The sequence below is a fragment of the Lissotriton vulgaris genome, chromosome 3_1 (assembly GCF_964263255.1).
Source record: "Lissotriton vulgaris chromosome 3_1, aLisVul1.2, whole genome shotgun sequence".
Lineage (NCBI taxonomy): Eukaryota > Metazoa > Chordata > Amphibia > Caudata > Salamandridae > Lissotriton > Lissotriton vulgaris.
The window spans coordinates 854,252,879-854,273,873 of record NC_141689.1 but is presented as its reverse complement, the minus strand read 5'-3'; the positions used below and the strand labels follow the sequence as shown (position 1 = coordinate 854,273,873).

At 43.8% G+C, this 20,995-nt stretch overlaps 1 protein-coding gene across 1 annotated transcript in view; it reads left to right on the top strand.

Annotated features, from left to right (window-relative positions):
* The window catches only part of LRRC2 (leucine rich repeat containing 2), a 1,061,896-nt gene that overhangs the window by 225,587 nt on the left and 815,314 nt on the right, over positions 1-20,995 (top strand). The gene's annotated exons all lie outside the window — the stretch shown is intronic.

The following is a 20,995-nucleotide window of genomic DNA, read 5'->3' as shown; positions in this document are numbered from 1 at the left end:
ATATACATGAAATTAGGATGGGCAATCAATCAATTTTCGCACCTTACCGTGTCAATAGCAGTTAAGTTTATTGCCCAATAAACAGTAGCAGACAATATTCAGTAATAGACAGTGAAAAACCCAGAAATTCGAGTAGCATACCCTGTCTCCAGCTAACATCAGTGACAGAAGGATTAAGCAAATATGCTCAAAGTGGTCCCCATGGTCACATAAGCTCAGAGGCTTTGGTAAAAGGATACTGAAACAGCTTCAGTATTATTGCAATTGGCCAGATGTCTCTACAAGCATTAGCAAGAGGCCCTATTTTATTCTCTCGGCCAATTTGGATTCCCGGCGCAAATAGTTAAGATGCTACATAATATATATATTGGAGCATCTGCTCAGGTAATAATTAATGCGAAACAGGCTGGGAGGATTAATGTAACCAGGGGGCAGGGCTGTCCCTTATCTCCCTTGCTTTTTACCTTTTTATTGAGCCCTTGGTGGCAAGGATTAGGGATAATGCAGCTATTCTGCCCCCTATCATCGGCATGTCTAAACTAAAATTATTTGCCGACGACATTATCCTTTATCTAGCTCCTGAAAAGAAGATAGTTGAGAACTTATTGAAAGAGTTTAAAGCTTATGAAAAGATCAGGGGATATAAGATTAATACAGATATAGGGTTTCTCCCTAGTTTCTTGCAAGTTCAAGCTGCAAGAAGAGACCCAATTAGATATCTGGGTATTTTTGTAACTGCAGAGTATGATAGGCTTTTTGACCTGAATTACATTAGAATGAAAAATAAAATTAAGCACCTGTTAGATAAATGGCTTTTGCTTCCATTGTCAATGATTGGCAGGGTGTCAAAGGTTAAAATGTCAGTCCTGCCTTTACTTATATTTTTGTTTACCAATGTACCGCTAAAAATGTATTTGGTGTTTTTTAAAGAGTTAGAAACAATGTTAAGAGGATTTATCTGGGGCAATAAAACTCCGAGAATTAAGCTCTCGGCAGTACAATTCTCAATAGATCAGGGAGGGTTAGCGTTACCCCACCTAAAGACATATTATGAAGCTGCTTTTTTTGACATAGTGATTCAGAAAAAGGGGTTGGTGATGGACAGAGTATCTGACCTAAGCAGAATACTCCTACCCATACTCCTGTCCATCACCACCCCCTTTTCTGAATCGTTTTGTCCACCATAAGCGTGGAAGGGTATGCTCAGACATGAGTCCCTTGCTCACTGCACCATCAGGATTCAAGCAAGCCGGGCCGAAGACGGCTGTAATGCCAGAAACCGGTCCCCGGAAGCTTGTTTCCTTTCCAGTAAAAGAATTGGCTTGGTAGTTTGGTCTGCCCTGTTCCCATGATGCTCTGGGCCAGGGACAGACTAATTTGCATGTAGCCAGGTTCTGAGCTGGGATGGTGCAGTGAGCTAAAAAACTGTGATGGATCAAGCCCTGATCTGTTGACGGGGTATGAGTGTTCTGCTTAATTCAGATACTCTGTCCATCACCACCCCCTTTTCTGAATCGTTTTGTCCACCATAAGCGTGGAAGGGTATGCTCAGACATGAGTCCCTTGCTCACTGCACCATCAGGATTCAAGCAAGCCGGGCCGAAGACGGCTGTAATGCCAGAAACCGGTCCCCGGAAGCTTGTTTCCTTTCCAGTAAAAGAATTGGCTTGGTAGTTTGGTCTGCCTTGTTCCCATGATGCACTGGGCCAGGGACAGACTAATTTGCATGTAGCAAGGTTCTGAGCTGGGATGGTGCAGTGAGCTAAAAAACGGTGATGGATCAAGCCCTGATCTGTTGACTGGGTATGAGTGTTCTGCTTAATTCAGATACTCTGTCCATCACCACCCCCTTTTCTGAATCGTTTTGTCCACCATAAGCGTGGAAGGGTATGCTCAGACATGAGTCCCTTGCTCACTGCACCATCAGGATTCATGCAAGCCGGGCCGAAGACGGCTGTAATGCCAGAAACCGGTCCCCGGAAGCTTGTTTCCTTTCCAGTAAAAGAATTGGCTTGGTAGTTTGGTCTGCCCTGTTCCCATGATGCACTGGGCCAGGGACAGACTAATTTGCATGTAGCCAGGTTCTGAGCTGGGATGGTGCAATGAGCTAAAAAACGGTGATGGATCAAACCCTGATCTGTTGACTGGGTATGAGTGTTCTGCTTAATTCAGATACTCTGTCCATCACCACCCCCTTTTCTGAATCGTTTGGTCCACCATAAGCGTGGAAGGGTATGCTCAGACATGAGTCCCTTGCTCACTGCACCATCAGGATTCAAGCAAGCCGGGCCGAAGACGGCTGTAATGCCAGAAACCGGTCCTCGGAAGCTTGTTTCCTTTCCAGTAAAAGAATTGGCTTGGTAGTTTGGTCTGCCCTGTTCCCATGATGCTCTGGGCCAGGGACAGACTAATTTGCATGTAGCCAGGTTCTGAGCTGGGATGGTGCAGTGAGCTCAAAAACTGTGATGGATCAAGCCCTGATCTGTTGACGGGGTATGAGTGTTCTGCTTAATTCAGATACTCTGTCCATCACCACCCCCTTTTCTGAATTGTTTTGTCCACCATAAGCGTGGAAGGGTATGCTCAGACATGAGTCCCTTGCTCACTGCACCATCAGGATTCAAGCAAGCCGGGCCGAAGACGGCTGTAATGCCAGAAACCGGTCCCCGGAAGCTTGTTTCCTTTCCAGTAAAAGAATTGGCTTGGTAGTTTGGTCTGCCCTGTTCCCATGATGCACTGGGCCAGGGACAGACTAATTTGCATGTAGCCAGGTTCTGAGCTGGGATGGTGCAATGAGCTAAAAAACGGTGATGGATCAAACCCTGATCTGTTGACTGGGTATGAGTGTTCTGCTTAATTCAGATACTCTGTCCATCACCACCCCCTTTTCTGAATCGTTTGGTCCACCATAAGCGTGGAAGGGTATGCTCAGACATGAGTCCCTTGCTCACTGCACCATCAGGATTCAAGCAAGCCGGGCCGAAGACGGCTGTAATGCCAGAAACCGGTCCCCGGAAGCTTGTTTCCTTTCCAGTAAAAGAATTGGCTTGGTAGTTTGGTCTGCCCTGTTCCCATGATGCACTGGGCCAGGGACAGACTAATTTGCATGTAGCCAGGTTCTGAGCTGGGATGGTGCAGTGAGCTAAAAAACTGTGATGGATCAAGCCCTGATCTGATGACGGGGTATGAGTGTTCTGCTTAATTCAGATACTCTGTCCATCACCACCCCCTTTTCTGAATCGTTTTGTCCACCATAAGCGTGGAAGGGTATGCTCAGACATGAGTCCCTTGCTCACTGCACCATCAGGATTCAAGCAAGCCGGGCCGAAGACGGCTGTAATGCCAGAAACCGGTCCCCGGAAGCTTGTTTCCTTTCCAGTAAAAGAATTGGCTTGGTAGTTTGGTCTGCCCTGTTCCCATGATGCACTGGGCCAGGGACAGACTAATTTGCATGTAGCCAGGTTCTGAGCTGGGATGGTGCAGTGAGCTAAAAAACGGTGATGGATCAAGCCCTGATCTGTTGACTGGGTATGAGTGTTCTGCTTAATTCAGATACTCTGTCCATCACCACCCCCTTTTCTGAATCGTTTTTTGACATAGTGGCAGGTCTTTTGAGGGTTTATCAGACAAGTGATAATTTTTTCTTGGAGAAAATGGTACAAGAAGCAGGTTCCCAAATCCCAATTTTTTTAAAGACCGCAAAGCTTCCTAAAAAATTGAGGTATAAGACGCTGAAAGAATATACAACGCGCTTGCTGCTGCTTTTTAAAAAACATGGTTCTGATGGTTCCCAGTATCTAAGTTTGTCGGAATGTAGTAAAATAGGCCTTCCATTAAGTTTGTCTAAGATTAAAAAATGGGAAGTGTGTGGGTTTCTGGAGTTGAGAGACTTGCTAGTCCAAAATAGGGTTATTAGCTGGCAAGAGGTGATAACTAGAACAAACAATCTAAGGCGACCGTCTTTTTTTGAATATCTACAGGTTATTTATTTTATTAAAAAGGATGTAAGTGGCCTGTTGAATGCCCCTAATAACTTACTAAATATCCTTTACGGAAGGAAGAGCAGCGGGATAGGGCAGTGGTATAAATTGCTCCACTGCTCGGGTCAATCCCCTTTGATTGATAAACATTTGAATAAAGTAAGTCTCTCGACCCAGTATATTTTCTCTTTGAAAGATTGGGAGGCTCTCTGTTTACTGGGAAACAAATCTTTGCGCGCTGCTAACTATAAGAGGATGGCCTTCTTGTCCCGTTGGTTAGCTTATTATACGCCTGAGGCTATGGAAAGAATGTTTCTTAGAACAGAAAATAAGTGTTTTAATGCTCAGCACATGGTCAGGGAGGATGGTATCACATTTTTTTTGCCTACCCGATGCTGGAGTCTTTCTGGAAAGAGATATTTGCGGAAATTGAATTGGCCATTGGAAAATCATTTTCGCCTATGGTAGAAGCTTGTTTGGTATAAGCAAGGATAGGAGCAGGTTTAACAAATCTGAAGAGGTATTTATATTTATATCATGTGCGGTCGCTCGCTCTTTAATACTACAAAATTGGAAATCAAGGGAAATTCCATCACTGATAAAATGGTTCAATAAGATGAGGAGAACCTGCCTTTTTGAAAAAGCCTATGCGGGCAGAGTAGGTTCTATTAGGAGGTTTGAAAGGAATTGGAAGTATTTTGGGGATTTGGAACAATTAAAGGAGGGATGAGATAAGGAAAGGGTTTATACACTCGACTGCACTAGCACTTTCTAGATTTCACTTTATTATAGCTTTTTGCACTTGCAGTAGCACTTTATTGCAGGTTTTTGCACTTTTTTGCAGTGTCACTTTATAGATTGCGGATTTTGCACAGACCCTTCTTGATAAAATTGTTGATTGTATTCCCTTTCTGTGTTTGATGAATTTCTTCGCCTCTTCCTAATTTTTGTGTCTCATGTCTGATATATATATCATTTTTTTTCTCTCTTTTTCTTTCTCTTAAGCCTTTTAAATTATTGAAATCATTATTGAAAATGAAAAATGAAAAGATGTTCTGTACCATTGATTATCCATTGCTATGTTCAATAAAAAATGTATAAAAAAAAAAAAGAGCATCAGCAAGAGGGTAAGGACTTCCCTAACTATCCATCAATGATACAACAAGGTGACTATCCTCACATATGTAGCTGATTTACCCACACCCACAACCACTCCGGGCAAGCAACTCATTGGCATGGGATGTAGATTATGCGTATATGCATGCAAAGGGATATTTGTAGCATGAATCTACCCAGTGAGCAGTAGAGCACTGCAGGTAATTAAAGGGATGATATCTAGGGCTATACACAGCTGTGTTCGGGCACCTCTGGGAGAGCGGGCACAAGATCTAACCAAAATACAGGTCCGCAGGGGGAGGTTGGTTGCTGGTGGCCGGTGTGGGCTGATATTTGGACAGCATAATTTTTTTAAAAAAGCATCTAGGCACTGAAAAAGACAGTTAAATTGAGGTTATGGTTAGGATTGGTTATACATCCTTGCAATGTGCCCAGCGGAGAGTGGCGTACCATGGAGTGGCATAGAGTAGAGTGTACTGGTGTATAGTGCATTGGCGGAGAGTGTTACAGAGCATAGTGGCACCGAGCCTGATTCTCAGAACTAACTTAAGACAAAATCCTAAACTTACTACTTTTGGTATTCACAGAAGTTAGGATTTTGTCTTAAATTTGTCTTAAGACAGACTTAAGACAGACTTAAGTTAGGATTTTGTCTTAAGCCTGTCTTAAGTCTGTCTCAAGACAAACTAAAGACAAAATCCTAACTTCTGTGAATACCAAAAGTAGTAAGTTTAGGATTTTGTCTTAAGTTAGTTCTGTGAATCGGGCCCTAAGAGTGCAGTGGCATAGAGTGCAGTGGAATGTGTTTAAATATCCTGTAAAATGAATGTAAAGGAAACACATATAAGTGCAGAATGGTTAGACTTTCAAGCAGCAGAAACCACTGAAATTCATCAGTTTATGGTTAGCACTGCAGCCCATTACTCGTACAACAGCAATGCAAACCAAAACTTGAACAATAAATGATCTCACTCTTTATGTACCGATTGCAATTGCAAATTTCATAAAGGAGCTTTGAGATGAGATTACCTATCACATTACCATTAGCACTATCAATGAGACAAGTATGAATGCAATTTTATTTACTGGTTTGAGTATGTATTGTGCATTGTGCTTTTAAATGTTGTTTGTATTGGTATAAATAATCTGAAATTATAAGCACTGCATTTGGTGTGTGAGTTATGATTTGCATAGCCGTTTGGTCGAGTTATGTATTGAAGACTGAACCATAACATGGAAATTTACATGTTTTTTCAAATGTAATTTGTAACCATAACTGTACCTTAACTGCAGATTTCAAAATAATTTCAGAGTTCTTTTAAACATACGTTAAGATATTGAGAACAATTCTAACTATAAAATCACTTAAATTGACACAGAGAGCGAGAGGATTTTTATTACAGCTGCAAGACAGGAACCTGCATTCCTGATGTTGCAAAAAAAATGGAAATTGAGCCACTTCTACTCTCTAATTCTGCCTCCAAGCTACAATCACCAACATGTTTTTGATCTCAGTCATGGGATCCAAGTACCAGACTGGGTTAGTTACTGATCACTGTGGGCAGCCAGATGCTACGCCTGGTGATCCTGAGTTGACATCCCGGGCACCTAAATTGCATTGACCGAAATTAAGGAAATTATGTATAATAATTAGAGGGACATGATGTTAGGTAGATATGTAAGCAAAGCTTAAGTCATTAAATCACTCACTCATTAAATTCCAAGAGTATCGTTCCCATTTTAACAAATGTATTAATATGTCCCAGTGCGTTAGGTATGGACATTCTTGCATGTTAGCTTTACTGGGGCACTAATTATTGCACAAAGTTGTCGTTTTGGATAGTAATAGGGCTTTCATGTTCTTTGTCAAAAATATTTTTATTTGTGACTTAAGTGCTAGTGGCATGGGTAAGTAACAAGAGTTGTATTTCTAACTGTAGTTAGCACCTTTGATTAGAAATAAACTAAATTATAAAATGTAATACGTTCCTATTTTTTTCTGAATTAGGTCAAATACATTTATAGTTACAGTCATGTGTCGTGCTTTTGCCGCATTTTTCAGTGTGGGATGTATGTCACGTGTGCATTTGTTATGGAGCCAGACAAGCTCTACATTTGTGTTGATTATTGGAGTTGGAGGTCAAGGCTACCATTATTAGGGCTCTTATTCATCTCCCCTCGTGTACTATTTTCATCATCTTTCCACTTCTTAAGTATGTTTCTTAGAGGGTGCTTCTGAGAGTCTGAATATTGATAGCTGTTATTACTTGGCTGAATGAAGAGATTAGTTATAATGTAACTCGGAAATGTGACAGTGGAAACACGATCACTGTAATTGTACCAGCAGCAGTCCTTTTTTTAATATTGAGGTTTCCGGCAGTGGAGCTATTTCTAACTTTAATGGTGTTTGAAAGTAACCTCCTGGCAACGCAGGAGCGGGGGTAGGTGGAAGAGTAGTGCTTTATATGTGCTCTCACACCAGCAAACAAACATTAACAAAGCCAATAGGCCTTGCCTGTGCAAGAGCTGTTGGTTTTGCCAATGAGTTTTAGCTATGTTGCACTCTACAGTGGCTGCTATTTAGCATGGCTAAAAGTTAGTGGCGTAGAGGAGAATGGTGTGGAATGTCATAGAATCGAATGGCGCAGAATGCAGTAGAGTGTTGTGGAGCAGAGTGGCATATAGTGCCATATATTGGAGTGGCATAGAGTAGAGTCACGTAGAGTGCGTACCGAGTAGTGATGTAGAGTAGAGTGGAAAGGTGTAGAGTGCATTGGAGCAGTGTTGCAGAGTAGAGTGGCGTAGAGTACAATGCAGGGCAGGAACAAAGGTTTGGGTCCTGTATCTGAACTGGCTTGGACCACTAAAGTATGCTAAACAAACAAAGGGGCCAGACAGATTTATTTTTCCATTTCTGATCCCACCCAGCCAATTAGTTCTGGAGTGTCATCTATTTTATTTTAGTTTTTTTGTATTTTTAGAAAAACATTCAACTGTTTCATTTAAATATGTCATCAAATAGACAGTCAGCAAACAGTGAAAAATACATAAGAACAAGTGCAATGTGCAATAATATACAAGTGCTGTACAAGTGCTCAAAATAAATACTATCAGTTCATACAGGCAACACCAAAAGTAATAAATCAAATACCTAACAATACATTCACATTAGGAACCAGTCCTTTCTATTAGGTACAAAAAGACAGGCGGACATACAGTTCAAAAGCACTGCCTGCCTGTCTAACTAAGCCAAGGATAGGAAAATCAATTAGGGGGTTACAAAACTAGGGATCACACTGTATAGGTTTAAGCAGCCCTAGTGGCACCCTTATTCTTTTTCCAAGGCTCAGGTTCAACGCGTTTCGAACCACAACGTTAGTAGGGGTTCTCCTCAGGACACGGACTGGATGGAGCCGAAACTGGGAATGACAGGTGGATGTCACTCATAAGTAGTTGCAGTGTAATGGAGCGCCTCTCGTGTACCGCGGTTCTGTGTGGAAGGGCGATCTGTTTACTTCACTCGCAGACGGTGTTTGGCATTAGCGCGGTGCTAATGCCAAACGCAGTCAGATCGCCCTGACGGCCCACACCGTACAGCGAATTCACGTTGCTGACGAACTGACAAACACGAGAATGTGCGCGAGAGATCACTGAGCCACGGCGCTGGCCACCCTCTAAACCCGTGGTTCCCAAAGTGTGCGCCGCGGCACCCCGGTGCGCCGTGATAAGAAGCCAGGGGCGCCGCGGCGCAGGATGTGGGTCGTGGAAATTGCAGCCCTGATCTTTGGACTGGGTAAGAGAGGTCTGCTTAATTCAGACACTCTGTTCATCACCACCCCCTTTTCTGAATCGTTTTTGGCCACTATAGGTGTGGCAGGGTATACTCAGACATGAGTCCCTTTCTCACTGCACCATCAGGATTCAAGCAAGCCGGGCCGAAGAAGGCTGAAATGCCAGAAACCGGTCCCCGGTAGCTTGTCTCCTTTCTTATGAAGAATTGGCTTGGTAGTTTAGTCTGCCCTGTTCCCATGATGCACTGGGCCAGGGACAGACTGATTTGCATATAGCCAGGTTCTGAGCTGGGATGGTGCAGTGAGATAAATAACGGTGATGGATCAAGCCCTGATCTTTGGACTGGGTAAGAGAGGTCTGCTTAATTCAGACACTCTGTTCATCACCACCCCCTTTTCTGAATCGTTTTTGGCCACTATAGGTGTGGCAGGGTATACTCAGACATGAGTCCCTTTCTCACTGCACCATCAGGATTCAAGCAAGCCGGGCCGAAGAAGGCTGAAATGCCAGAAACCGGTCCCCGGTAGCTTGTCTCCTTTCTGGTGAAGAATTGGCTTGGTAGTTTAGTCTGCCCTGTTCCCATGATGCACTGGGCCAGGGACAGACTGATTTGCATATAGCCAGGTTCTGAGCTGGGATGGTGCAGTGAGATAAATAACGGTGATGGATCAAGCCCTGATCTTTGGACTGGGTAAGAGAGGTCTGCTTAATTCAGACACTCTGTTCATCACCACCCCCTTTTCTGAATCGTTTTTGGCCACTATAGGTGTGGCAGGGTATACTCAGACATGAGTCCCTTTCTCACTGCACCATCAGGATTCAAGCAAGCCGGGCCGAAGAAGGCTGAAATGCCAGAAACCGGTCCCCGGTAGCTTGTCTCCTTTCTGGTGAAGAATTGGCTTGGTAGTTTAGTCTGCCCTGTTCCCATGATGCACTGGGCCAGGGACAGACTGATTTGCATATAGCCAGGTTCTGAGCTGGGATGGTGCAGTGAGATAAATAACGGTGATGGATCAAGCCCTGATCTTTGGACTGGGTAAGAGAGGTCTGCTTAATTCAGACACTCTGTTCATCACCACCCCCTTTTCTGAATCATTAGTTCTGGAGGGTCATCTATTTTATTTTAGTTTTTTTGTATTTTTAGAAAAACATTCAACTGTTTCATTTAAATATGTCATCAAATAGACAGTCAGCAAACAGTGAAAAATACATAAGAACAAGTGCAATGTGCAATAATATACAAGTGCTGTACATGTGCTCAAAATAAATACTATCAGTTCATACAGGCAACACCAAAAGTAATAAATCAAATACCTAACAATACATTCACATTAGGAACCAGTCCTTTCTATTAGGTACAAAAAGACAGGCGGACATACAGTTCAAAAGCACTGCCTGCCTGTCTAACTAAGCCAAGGATAGGAAAATCAATTAGGGGGTTACAAAACTAGGGATCACACTGTATAGGTTTAAGCAGCCCTAGTGGCACCCTTATTCTTTTTCCAAGGCTCAGGTTCAACGCGTTTCGAACCACAACGTTAGTAGGGGTTCTCCTCAGGACACGGACTGGACGGAGCCGAAACTGGGAATGACAGGTGGATGTCACTCATAAGTAGTTGCAGTGTAATGGAGCGCCTCTCGTGTACCGCGGTTCTGTGTGGAAGGGCGATCTGTTTACTTCACTCGCAGACGGTGTTTGGCATTAGCGCGGTGCTAATGCCAAACGCAGTCAGATCGCCCTGACGGCCCACACCGTACAGCGAATTCACGTTGCTGACGAACTGACAAACACGAGAATGTGCGCGAGAGATCACTGAGCCACGGCGCTGGCCACCCTCTAAACCCGTGGTTCCCAAAGTGTGCGCCGCGGCACCCCGGTGCGCCGTGATAAGAAGCCAGGGGCGCCGCGGCGCAGGATGTGGGTCGTGGAAATTGCAGCCGCAATTCCTCCCCCTCCTTTGTGCTGCCAGGTCACGCGATCCTCGCACTCTGCATCTCAATGAATGCTTGATGGAGAAAGCCTTTAATTTTCACACATGCCAGACATTGCCCCAGGGCACGCATCTCCCGGTCTTTTTTTTCTCGCTCTTATCGGGTGATTGTTTACAAAGTCAGAACTGGATGGTGTGCGAATAATGACTTGGAGTCAGGTGGTCATCCTAACTGGCAAGGGCACACAACCCGTGGGAGAAGGTAACATGGTGGTGTGCAAAAATCGTTTCTGGTGCAAACACGTGGGATAAAGTACACACATGGTGGGAACAGAAGGCAAAGGCCCTTAGTAGAAATCAAGAGGGTGCAAACGGGGGGAGGTGGGTGGGGGGGGCTAGGGGGAGGGGGGACACTACAAGATGAAAAACTATAAATAAACACAATAAAACAGTGGCGGGTGGGCAATCTGCTTCCTTCGTGGTGAAGTGACACTGCTCTACCCCATACACACGCACAATAGAGTATGTATGAGGAAACTTTACATGAAAGGCAGCAATGCAGCACAACAGACAGGGGTGGTAAAAAGAAAAGGCCAGATGCAGTTCCTATCCCGTGCTGCTGCAATCTGCATGTCGCCTCCGTGTACGGCCTGGATGACACACAATCAACAAGTCCAGTTCAAAGGTCTTCCAATGTAACCTTGATCAAAAATCTTTATCAGCTACCTGTTTTTGGTCTTAGTGAATCTCAAGCTGTGACTGAAGCAAAAAAGGCATGTGTCTGACGCGGTATGGCTTGTGCAGCAAGATACCAGTTACTCAGCAAATTGACCACATTCAGTGATAGTTCAATGTCCTATGAAGTGGTGGTGCAGCAATTCCTACGGTTCCCGTCCACACCAGATTCAGGTGCCATCATTGTGATAGACAAGAACAAACTGACCACGAATGGCTGGTCAGATGTAGAGGACACACAAGCTTGTGGTGGGTCTGATATGCCCATCGCTGTCCAGCTCAGGGGGATGAAGCGATGAGGCAATGAAGAATCATGTGCCGATTCTACAAAGCCCATCAGTATGTATGTGCAGTACCTGGCCTGTAAGTGAATACATTTCCAAGAAGCAAACTTACGCTGTTAACCACCTCAAGACGCTGTGTATTCCCTTCCATAGAAGCTCAGAATTGGAGGCAAACAAACAGATGGCATTTGAATAAGCATTGAAAATGACTGGTGGCTATCTTCCAAGATGCCGGAGTAGTCTCCGCAAACTCCACCAGAAGGCATCAGAGCGCTTTACATTAGCACCAGTTGCGTTACAACGGGGAGGGGGAGAAGGGTACAAGGCAGAGGGGAGAAGGGTGCAAGGCAGAGAGGAGAAGGGTGCAAGGCACAGAGGAGAAGGGTGCAAGGTAGAGAAGGGTGCAAGGCGGAGGGGAGAAGGGTGCACAGTAGAGGGTAGAAGGGTGCAACGGGGAGGGGGAGAAGGGAGCAAGACAGAGGGGGGAAGGGTGCAAGGCAGAGGGCAGAAGGGTGCAAGGCAGAGTGGAGAAGGGTGCAAGGCAGAGGGGAGAAGGGTGCAAGGCAGAGGGGAGAACGGTGCAAGGCAGAAGGGAGAATGGTGCAAGGCAGAGGGAAGAAGGGTGCAAGGCAGAGTGAAGAAGGGTGCAAGGCAGAGAGGAGAAGGGTGCAAGGCAGAGAGGAGAAGGGTGTAAGGCCGAGGGGAGAAGGGTGTAAGGCCGAGGGGAGAAGGGTACAAGCCAGAGAGGAGAAGGGTGCAAGGCAGAGAAAAGAAGGGTGCAAGGCAGAGAAGAGAAGGGTGCATGGCAGAGGGGAGAAGGGTGCGAGGCAGAGGGGAGAATTGTGCAAGGCAGAGGGGAGAAGGGTGCAAGGGGGTTGGTGATGAAGTTAAAAATGTTCCCCCCCCCACCCCGGAAACATTTCTGCGGACGCCCATGATCAGAGACCACCCCACGTAAACTTCTTGTAACGCCACAGAGCTCCGTGAGCCTTTCTCTAGCCTGGATACTTTCAGTGGGAGTGCTTTATACTACTCTATGTATGCATTGAGATGTACTTTATAAGATCTTTGTGATTGCAAATAAAGTTTAATGACAGTGATGGCTACTCTCTGAATCCTTCAACATGTCTAGGCTTGATTCTTCATGTAGACCAGTGGTTCCCAAAGGGTGCGCCGCGGCACCCCGGTGCGCGGGTATAAAAATGGTGGGGAGCCACGGCGACCTGCCAATTAGGTCAAGGGAGCCACGGGTCAAAAAGGTTTGGGAACCACTGCTCTAAACAGTTGGCTCCAGCCTAGATCCGCCCAAAAACCGGGGACCCTCCCGATACTCCTCCACTCACTTACAGAAAGAACGCCCTTCCACACAGAACCGCGGAACACGAGAGGCGCTCCATTACACTGCAACTACTTATAAGTGACATCCACCTGTCGTTCCCAATTTCGGCTCCATCCAGTCCGTGTCCTGAGGAGAACCCCTACTAATGTTGTGGTTCGAAACGCGTTGACCCTGAGCCTTGGCAAAAGAATAAGGGTAAACCACAGTAGGGAGCAACAAACTTAAGAAATGGTAACAACCTCACTGGGATGTTAAGGAAAGCCTGAAATAGAATGAGGCTTGAGCGCACTGCTTCCTTTTTAAATAAAATGTTCTTACTTTTGTTTGTGACTTTATTCTGTTTTTGCGTGCAGTCAAGGCGGCGACTCTTGCCTATAGGCGCCCAGTGAACAATCCAAACAGTCGTGCTTCCCACTAGCAAAGTAGAAGCATCCCCTGACGCACAGCTGCGAAATCCTACTGGGACTGACCCAGAGTTCCTCTAAAGTTCATCAGTACAAATTTTTTAATGTTCATGTGTTTCTTTATTTCTCAAAGAAGTATCGTTTTGATTAAGTTCATCAAATTTATCACTTCGAATGCATTTTAATTGTACTCAAGTCCAATGCATTTCGGTCAATAAGACCTTCATCTGGGACCACATGAGCTGAAACAAGGTATAACAAATGCCATGTCAAAAACATAATAATAATAAGAATGAATTAGTGCATGCTATTCATTTATGTAATGCTAATAGTAGTGACTTTCTGTGCAATACACCCAAGTGCAAGACCAACATCTGTGTTAACGTGACATAATATCGCAAAAACGCCCATACGGGCACTCACATTTGTTGTGCTTGATAACGTCTACGCGTTATACTGTTGCTATATTAACGAAACTGTCAAGGAAAACGTGGGAATACATTTAGTATGGAGTCTCTTTTCGCAACTATAATCATTAAGAACCTAATTTCAGTGCATCGTTATCATGATATTAACTCACTTTCTCGACGCATTGAACAGCGTCTCCTCTCTCCTGCTCTTAGTTAGAAAACGCGGTCAGCAATCTCCCGGCATGCGCAAGAAGCCGGTCCAATCATTCATCATATAGCTCTAAGTACGGTAAACGTTGTTCTCACAGTCATTCTGATTGGACGATCCCCGGTCATGTGATCGGGATATCTACCAATCATGAGCGTTTCTAATACGAATAGCTGTCAATGAGGCTTTCTAACGTAAACACGAAAAAACAATGAATGATGCATTCTATCGCTCAATGCTGTTATCATGGGTGACATTGTAAAATAAAACATAGAAATAGAGATAATTGAAAAGCATTCATCATATTCAACATAAGAATATAATACAAATAGATGACTGCTACATCCACCAGAGTGAGTAAGGCAAAGCACAAACTGTGCTTCTATCTGTCAATCATGCATGTTCATAAATAGCACATAAATTCTACCCGGTCATTGAGTCCAAAGGGCTTATGAGTATTCAACAGGTACATCCAGCTGTTCTCCCTCTGAAGGAGAAACCTGTTGTTGTCCCGACCTTCTATTTTTTCAATTACTTCCAGGATCGTGAATTGAAGTTGTGAGACATTATGCTTAGCTTCATTGAAATGATTAATCCATTGAGAAGGTAAAGAATATACCTAGGACAGAACTGTTGAAGACACGTAGTAAGAACAAACAAGAAAGAATGACAGTTGTATCAAAATACTCAACCATGAGTCATAAGTTCAAAAGAATTATACGGACCCATTGGAGTATCCTACGAGCAGAAGTGGACTTCAAACCCAGCTTTGAACAACAACCTATCTTTGCCTTCACCCGGGGCAAAAATCTAGGAGAATTACTGAAACAAAAAAGATCGAAAGATGACATTTATCGAGGAACAAGACCTTGCTTACAGTGTGGTCACTGTAATAAAATCATAAGAGGAAATACGATCACACACCCCATGAAGGGGCATAACATAAAGCTACATGTTAATGCAACCTGTGATACGGCCAACGCCATCTACATGCTAAAATGTCCATGCGGAAAGGCGTATGTAGGAAAGACAATCAGAAAAATAAAAACACGACTAAATGAACATACATCTAATATAAGAACGGCTAATGTGAAGTCCACAATAGCGTTGCATTTCAATGAAGCTAAGCATAATGTCTCACAACTTCAATTCACGATCCTGGAAGTAATTGAAAAAATAGAAGGTCGGGACAACAACAGGTTTCTCCTTCAGAGGGAGAACAGTTGGATGTACCTGTTGAATACTCATAAGCCCTTTGGACTCAATGACCGGGTAGAATTTATGTGCTATTTATGAACATGCATGATTGACAGATAGAAGCACAGTTTGTGCTTTGCCTTACTCACTCTGGTGGATGTAGCAGTCATCTCTTTGTATTATATTCTTATGTTGATTATGATGAATGCTTTTCAATTATCTCTATTTCTATGTTTTATTTTACAATGTCACCCATGATAACAGCATTGAGCGATAGAATGCATCATTCATTGTTTTTTCGTGTTTACGTTAGAAAGCCTCATTGACAGCTATTCGTATTAGAAACGCTCATGATTGGTAGATATCCCGATCACATGACCGGGGATCGTCCAATCAGAATGACTGTGAGAACAACGTTTACCGTACTTAGAGCTATATGATGAATGATTGGACCGGCTTCTTGCGCATGCCGGGAGATTGCTGACCGCGTTTTCTAACTAAGAGCAGGAGAGAGGAGACGCTGTTCAATGCGTCGAGAAAGTGAGTTAATATCATGATAACGATGCACTGAAATTAGGTTTTCTTAATGATTATAGTTGCGAAAAGAGACTCCATACTAAATGTATTCCCACGTTTTCCTTGACAGTTTCGTTAATATAGCAACAGTATAACGCGTAGACGTTATCAAGCACAACAAATGTGAGTGCCCGTATGGGCGTTTTTGCGATATTATGTCACGTTAACACAGATGTTGGTCTTGCACTTGGGTGTATTGCACAGAAAGTCACTACTATTAGCATTACATAAATGAATAGCATGCACTAATTCATTCTTATTAGTATTATTATGTTTTTGACATGGCATTTGTTATACCTTGTTTCAGCTCTTGTGGTCCCAGATGAAGGTCTTATTGACCGAAATGCATTGGACTTGAGTACAATTAAAATGCATTCGAAGTGATAAATTTGATGAACTTAATCAAAACGATACTTCTTTGAGAAATAAAGAAACACATGAACATTAAAAAATTTGTACTGATGAACTTTAGAGGAACTCTGGGTCATTCCCAGTAGGATTTCGCAGCTGTGCGTCAGGGGATGCTTCTACTTTGCTAGTGGGAAGCACGACTGTTTGAATGTTAAGGAAAGCCCTCACTCACCACCTAGTGATGACATGCTTCATCATTGGGCTCTACCAAAGAGACCGAGTGTCTCTTTGGTGTGCTACAACGCCAGATCTACTGCGGAGCGGGATGGTGAGTTCAGGGCGTGTTGTGAGGAAGTAAATTAAATTAATGAGTGGTGAGGGTATAAAAAAAGTCAGTAGTGGATCAAAATGTAATTATTTATTCTATGATCACTAAAGACAGTATTAAAATTTATATGTGTATGGAAGCAGTCCACTTTTAATTGAGTGGTGGATTCCTATGCATTAGTCGACATGTTTCTTGCCATCGAAACGGTGTGAATTTACCCGGCAATTCTTCAGGACTGTATGTGTTATATACCCTGGTGGTATGGACGCGCTAAGGCCCACCCTTACCTAGGGGCGTGAAAGTGAAAATAAACAAAAAGGTGAAAAAAGTGCAAAAAATTAGGAAGGATAATTATCTTCCTAATAACTCCTGGTTTAGGAGGCTTCAACTTTGCGGTTTCTGAACTTTGTAGGTATTAAAATAAATCACCATGGGTCTCAGGAGGGGGGTGGAAGCGTATTCGGCACACCGCCCTCAGGGGGTCCGGTCTGAGGGCGATGCAGGTAGACTGAGGGTGCCGAGCGTCAAGGGCGGTGTGCCGAATACGCTTCCACCCCCCTCCTGAGACCCATGGTGATTTATTTTAATACCTACAAAGTGCAGAAACCGCAAAGTTGAAGCCTCCTAAACCAGGAGTTATTAGGAAGATAATTATCCTTCCTAATTTTTTGCACTTTTTTCACCTTTTTGTTTATTTTCACTTTCACGCCCCTAGGTAAGGGTGGGCCTTAGCGCGTCCATACCACCAGGGTATATAACACATACAGTCCTGAAGAATTGCCGGGTAAATTCACACCATTTCGATGGCAAGAAACATGTCGACTAATGCACAGGAATCCACCACTCAATTAAAAGTGGACTGCTTCCATACACATATAAATTTTAATACTGTCTTTAGCGATCATAGAATAAATAATTACCTTTTGATGCACTACTGACTATTTTTATACCCTCACCACTCATTAATTTAATTTACTTCCACACAACACGTCCTGAACTCACCATCCCTCTCCGCAGTAGATCTGGCGTTGTAGCACACCAAAGAGACACTCGGTCTCTTTGGTGGAGCCTGATGATGAAGCATGTCATCACTAGGTGGTGAGTGAGGGCTTTCCTTAACATCCCAGTGAGGTTGTTACCATTTCTTAAGTTTGTTGCTCCCTACTGTGGTTTAGCCTACTCCTTAAGACACTCTTTTTTGTTTATTGACGATTAACCGGGGAATAAGAGTGTCAAACGACTCTCCCTACCTCTCTTTTTGTTAAAGTACAAGAATAAGGGTGCCACTAGGGCTGCTTAAACCTATACAGTGTGATCCCTAGTTTTGTAACCCCCTAATTGATTTTCCTATCCTTGGCTTAGTTAGACAGGCAGGCAGTGCTTTTGAACTGTATGTCCGCCTGTCTTTTTGTACCTAATAGAAAGGACTGGTTCCTAATGTGAATGTATTGTTAGGTATTTGATTTATTACTTTTGGTGTTGCCTGTATGAACTGATAGTATTTATTTTGAGCACTTGTACAGCACTTGTATATTATTGCACATTGCACTTGTTCTTATGTATTTTTCACTGTTTGCTGACTGTCTATTTGATGACATATTTAAATGAAACAGTTGAATGTTTTTCTAAAAATACAAAAAAACTAAAATAAAATAGATGACCCTCCAGAACTAATTGGCTGGGTGGGATCAGAAATGGAAAAATAAATCTGTCTGGCCCCTTTGTTTGTTTAGCGTAGAGTACAATGCAGCATCATTGAATGCAGTGACGTAGATTAGACTGTAGCACAGCAGAGTGTAGCGGCATAGAGTGCAGTGTTAAAGAGTGGAGTGGTACAGAGTAAAGTGGGGTTGCATAGAGGACAGTGGCATAGAGTACAGTGGTGCTGAGTAGAGTGGCATAGAGTGAGATGGCATAGAGTGGTGCAGAGCTGAGTGGCATAAAATGGTGCAGAGTAGAGTGATGTAGAGTGATGCAGAGTAGATTATAGAGCTGTAGACTGCAGTGGCATACAGTGCAGTGGCACAGAGTAGAGTGACACAGCGTGCTGTGTCATTGAATGGAGTGATGCAGAGTATAGCGGCATAGAGTGCAGTGTTGCAGAGTACAGTGTCACAGAGTGCAGGGGCGTAGAGTAGAGTTGTGAAGAGTAGAGGGCAGTGGCGCAGGGTGCAGTTAAGTAGAGTGCAGTGGCATAAAGTGCAGTGATGTAAAGTGCAGTGGTGTAGAGTGCAGTGGCATACAGTGGAGATTAGAGGCATAGACTGCAGTGGCATAGAGTACAGTGGCAAAGAATGTAGTGGTACAGAGTAGAGTACAGTGGCGTAGAGTAGAGTGACACAGAGAGTGGTGGCATAGAGTGGTGCAGTGCAGTGGCATAGAGTGGAGTGGAGTATAATGGCATAGTGTGGAGTGCCGTAGAGTGCAGTGGCATAGAGTGGAATGCTGCGGGGTGCAGTGCTATAGAGTTCAATGATGCGGAGTAGAGTGGTGTAGAGTGCATTGCATAGAGTGCAGGTGTACAGAGTAGAGTTAATTGGCACATAGTATGGTGTTGCAGAGTAGAGCGTTGTGGAATGCAGTGGTACAGGGTGGCATAGAGTACATTGATGTAGAATTCAGTGGCATAGAGTGGAGTGGCATAGAGAGCAGTGGTATAGACTACAGTGGTGCAGAGTAGAATGCAGTGGTATAGAGTGCAATATGGTAGAGTGCAGTGGTACAGAGTGCAGTTGCATAGAGTGCATTGGCGTAGCGTGCAGTGGTTTAGAGTAGAGTGGCATAGCGTGCAGTGGCATAGATTGGAGTGGCACAGAAAAGAGTAGAGTGGAGAAGAGTGCAGTGGCATAGAGTGCAGTGGCATAGAATAGATTACTTCAGAGTAGGGTGCAGTGGGGTAGAGTGGAGTGTTGCAGGGTAGAGTACAGTGCTGTAAAGTAGATGATAGTGGAATGGTGTAGAGCCAAGTGGTGTAGAGGGCAGTTGCATAGGGTGCAGTGGTACACAGTGGATTAGAGTGGCAAACAGTGGATTGGCACAGAATGAAGTGGCATAGAGTGCTGTGTTGGAGAATGGAATAGAGTGAAGTGGTGTAAAAATGATGGAGTTGTGCAGAATAGTGAAGTGGACTAACCTGGAGAGGTGTAGAGCGCAGGGGTGAAGAATGCAATGGTGTAGAGGGAATTGGTGTAGAGTGCATTGGTGTGGAGAGGAGTGCTACAGACTGGAGCAGAGTGCAGTGGCGTGGAGTGGTGTAATGTGGAGTGGTGCAGAGTAGAGTGGAGTGGAGCAAAGTAGAGTGGAGGGGCATAGAGTAGAGAATGCATAGTTTGGTTGCACACTGCCATTACAGACAACATATTTTTAATTGAAATGACCATTACATTTTCACAGATATACAGTTTTACTAATAAAAACATCAGTACACAAACAATAATGGGTGGGAATAGCATAACCTAGTGTCCTGATTTTTTTTTGCAGCCTTTGTTTCCAACACACTTCAGAATTATCAAAAAATGTGCTTCATTCGTGCTTCTCTAATTCCAACATATTCTGAAATACTTGCCCCGTTCATTTAAATGTTGTGTGCTAGAAAAAAACACTTTCCTACCCCAGCATCCAGCAAGATTGTCACATAAATCCTCTCACTTGGAAGTCAGAGAAAGAAAAGTAAACCCCAAGCTCCCTCTTCAGACAGAGCCTGGTATTTGAACTCTGTCTTTGAATATATAGCAAATGTGGCAAGATAGGAACAAGATTTAAAGGCCTGTTTACAGAAAGCAGCACACGTGGGAAAATACAAGGAGAGGTAATGTGAACATGCTTTGCTGCTTGGTAGGGACAAACTGAAGCTGGACAGTCTAAAACAAATAAAGCAAGCAAACTGAGGGGGGTATTTACAAGGAAATGCCACAGTTCGGCATTGCACGCAATTTAGCTGCGCCGTACTGGAATGCACAATATTTACAAGAATACAGTGCACACATGTTTCCCCTTGCACAGGAGCTAAAAAAGCTGCCTAGCTCCAACACAGCCACTCTTGATCCATAGCGCAAGGATGTCTGTGTTGCAGGGAGGATTCCCTGCAATGCACGCACCCTTGCACCATTGTGCAAAGGGGTCTGTGTTGCAGGTTTGATTGTTTATGTGCTGGAAGGGACACCTTACTGCATAAACAATCTTTAACGGTGATTTGCTCTTCCATTTGTGTGCTTCACACATAGGAAGAGCAAAAACAAGGAGAAATAAAAGTATTTCTCCTCGTTGCGCCAATCTAATGCCTGCTTTTCAGTGGCAATAGTTTTTGGTGCTGCCACAGATTTACACATCCTTGTAAATGTGGGA